Genomic DNA, 4,146 nt, shown 5'->3' on the forward strand with positions numbered 1-4,146 from the left:
AAAAATTCAATCTAGTAGGTCCTGGTGTGAAGCTGTATGATAAGCACTGGATTACTAACCACAAGGTTGGCAGTTCAAATCCACCAGCCGCGCCTCAGAGAATTGACTGGATGGTCCTTAGAGCAAAGGCAGCCTGTCTTTATGCTCCTTCCTTCCCCAGGAAGTTTGGCACAGCCCCTGTTCATGTAAAACTCAGTCCTCCCTCCATCAGTGAGGCTTAACACTTGATGCTAGGTTTATGTTCAGTGTTTGGTTTACATCCAATCTTTGTATTTCCAAAAAGAGTGTCAGTGTCTGACCACTAATGCCCAATTCAATAATAAATTCTATTCTTTGAGTGAGGCTATTATGCTACAACCCTGGTGGCACAGTAGTTAAGTGCTCAGCTGCTACTGGAAATATCAGCAGTTTGAATCCACCAGCAGCTCTTCAGGAAGATGTAAAGCTGCTTTTGTAAAGCTGACAGCCTGGGAAATCCTCTGCGGGCAGTTCTACTCTGTCTTATAGGGTCGCTATGAGTTGTCAAGTGGTTTCCAACAAAAAAGGGGTCTTATGCTAGAAACACCCTTCATTCAATAACCCCTGAAGTAAACATGGCCGATAGCAGCCTCTCACCTAACAACACACAGAGAGCAGTGGCAAAGTAGTGGTCTTCATTGGTTTATATTGAAAGAGAGGCACCAGGCCAGGGTCAGAAGTTGGGATCGAGCAGCAATAGCACGAGTAAGTATAAAAGTATAAAATAAAAGTACTAGCTGGCATTGGGGAATGTATACAGGTTTAGACCACAGCCCACAGGAACTCTGGAGGCACATGATTGAAAACTGTCCATAGCGCACCCTCCAGAAACTTAGACCTGAGGGGCCTGTGAAGGATCTTTTGCTGGAGGTGGAAGCAGCTTCAATGGGGCCCAACCTTGGACCTTAAAGCAGGAGACTAGTTGTGTAGACACTTCTGCAAGCACAGTCTGTGCCAACGCCTCCCGAGGGCCCTACCAGGAGCAGAGGGGAAATGTCAGTAGGGGTCTATAACAGCCTTTCAGAGCCTACATTTCACAGGGTAAAAGGACAAATATCTCTTATACCTCCACCTTACATCAGAAAGAGACCCTACTTAGATTCTGGAAGCAGTGGTAAGGCACAAACTGCACTATGTCACAGGCAGATGCCTCCCCAGAGCATGTATGCAGGGGCCCACCGTCAGCATCCAGTTGCTCCATGGCTTCAAAGTCAGCGCTGCCCACGCCCACAATGATCACTGACATGGGCAGGTTTGAAACACGCACCACAGCCTCACATGTGGCCTCCACATCAGTCACAGCACCGTTGGTCAGCAGCAGCGGCAGCATGAAGTATTGCTAGGGGTAAACCCATTCATATACTGAGGCTAGCCCTGCCTCCCAAATCCCTTGTGGACAGCTCACAGTGTCACTCTACAAAAGAACATTCCACCAAAATATCTTTTAAAAATTTGACAACAAAAAACACTCCAGTTACATTCCCACTCTGACATAAGCAGCCCCTTGATCAAGATCACCCCACCACCCATGCCCCTTATGGAGGCAGTACTTTGATGTGAAGCCTGAGCTGCAAACCTGGCCACATGGTTGATGATCCGTGCAAAGTTGGTAGGGCCATAGAGTCGAACTTGGGGCAGGGCTTGGCGGTAGGCATCTACATTGCCCTGGATGCCTTCAGAGAAAGAGAAAAAACACTGATTTTACCAGTCACCTCTATGACTCAGAGTACTTAACTGTCCCTTCCAAAGGCTCCACTCAGAGGATACTTGCCTTCATCACACCTTGAATGAAAACCCAGATAAGAGGGACCCCACTGGCCAAATCCAGGATATTTTGTAAATTAGATTATAACCTACTGAATAATGAATTATAGTCCACTTAATAAGATTAAATATAGTGGAGAAGGGAAAGCTTCTATTGATAAATGTAAATGGAGGAACTACAAAATAATTTGAGTCATCATAGAAATGATTGAGGCAAGGATCAACAACACTAACTGCAAAGTGAAAGCCAGTACTTGTATAGTTGAGAAACCTGTTACACATTACCTAACCCAGTAGTCAAAGTTAACATGATTTGGATAGGATGCACTGAGAAGAACACACAGCTTCCATTCTATGGTATTCCAGTCAAAACTGCAAAATATGAATCTAATTATGAGAAAATTATTGGATAAACCCAAATTGTGGGATAGTCTACAAATTAACTGGCTCCTCAAAAATGTTGATATCATGTAAGACACAAAGAATTCTTGCAGAGTAAAAGATAGGACATAATTGAATACAATGTGTGATCCAAGATTTTCTTTTGCCGCAAAAGACTATTAGGACAACTGGCAAAGTGTGAATAAATTCTATAGATTAAAATATTGTACTGATGTTAATCTTCTGCTTCTGAGAATTACTTTATGCATTATATTATGGTTATGTAAGCGAATGGAGCCCTGGTGTTACTGCTAACTCCAAAATCAACAGTTTAAACCCACCAGCCACTCTCAGGAGAAAGATGAGGCTTTCTGCTCCTGTAAAGATTTATAGTCTGGGAAACTCTATACAGGGTCACTATGAGTCAGAATCAACTCGATGGTAGTTGGTTTTTAAAATGCACTAGAGTGTCCTTGATTTAAGGAAAAACAGTATCTAAGGATGAAGGGTCATGTGAACAATGATGATGGGTACATGGCTTGTGGGGCCACAGAAGTGAATTTTGGATCAGGATTTTGCAACTTGTTTTGAACATTTAAGGGGAAGGGTAGGAAATAATGCAAAGCAAATGTGGTAAAATATAATTTAAGGAATCTGTGTGAAGGTAGAAAATAGCCTGTGACTCAGGCCGTGATTCTTGAGCCCCGTGACCTCAACCCCTATAACTATCATTACAACTTTTCTCCAAGTCTGAATTTATGTAAAATTAAAAGAAAATTTAAAAACTCAGATCTGATATGGTCAGGTCAAGTTTTCCACTTCAGCTATTGCCCACTGAGGGTGCTGGAGAACTACAAGTTTAGAAAGCACCTTTTAGAGGCAGGGTTTAGCCAACCTTTAGACAAAAGGTTTTGGGGGCTCAGGCAAAAGGTACCCTGCAAGGAGGTAGCAAGGTTTCCTTCCACTGATATATCCTGAGTCCTCCGGGACTCGTCAGGAGCCACAGAAAGACCTGACTAATAATCTAATAGTAATTACTAATAATCTAATAGTAATTTTTTTTTTTTAGAAAGCACTTAGTATGTGCTAGGTTATGTCAAACTTATTTCTTTACACATACCTTCTTGAATATTCACTATCCTAAACAATTTGGCCTTATTCATAAACCAAAGTACAAAGAGGCTTTGCAACTTACCAAGTCACATGGTTACTAAGTAGCAGGGCAAAGATCTGAATCTAAGCAGTCTTATGCCAGAGACTGAGTTCTCAAACCCATTCCTTTGGGCAATGGCTACTAGCTGCTCTCCCTTAAGAAGACCTGGTAGTGGAGTGGACTATGAGCTGGGCTGCTAACCACAGGTCAGCAGTTTGAATCCACCAGTTATTCCATGGGAGAAAGATGAGGCTTTCTGCTCTCACAAAGATTTACAGCCTCGGAAACCCTATACAGGGTCACTATGAGTCGAAACTGACTTGGTGGCACAAAAGCCCAGCACCTCTTGCCAGCCTAGGCATGGGCACCCTCTGGTTATGTATAGTTCTGCTTCTGGGATTTACCAGCACAATAGGGGTTACTAGGATTGAAGTTCAAGGCAAATTCATGGGACACCTGAGGGTGAGAATAAAATGAGGTTCTTACTTCCATCGATGTTCTTTATGTCAAGAAAAGGGGCACTATGGCATATAGTGAGCATCTTACAGGAGATGTTTATGCATGTTTATACACGCACTTGTGTTATACATGCCTGCAGGCTTGCATCCCTACATCTCTGCATAAAGCTGATTGCTAGGCAGCAAGCAGATGCAGCTCCCAAAAGCAGAACCTTGGAACTGAAAACAAGAGTAGGAAGGAGTACAGGAAAGTTCACCTCTCAGTCAGGGGGCACCTAGGCTCCAAATCCAAACTCTGGGAATAGTTTGTCCCTGTAGGAGGGCAGTGAATTGGGAAGGAGGCAGTGATGGGACTATGACCCCAGAGGCTGG

General features: G+C 43.4%; 1 pseudogene; it reads right to left on the minus strand.

Moving 5' to 3' along the window:
• Positions 1-850: 850 nt before the first annotated feature.
• LOC102841993 overlaps positions 851-4,146 on the minus strand; it is a 5,364-nt pseudogene continuing 2,068 nt past the window's right edge.

The sequence above is a fragment of the Chrysochloris asiatica genome, unplaced genomic scaffold, assembly GCF_000296735.1.
Source record: "Chrysochloris asiatica unplaced genomic scaffold, ChrAsi1.0 scaffold00081, whole genome shotgun sequence".
NCBI lineage: Eukaryota > Metazoa > Chordata > Mammalia > Afrosoricida > Chrysochloridae > Chrysochloris > Chrysochloris asiatica.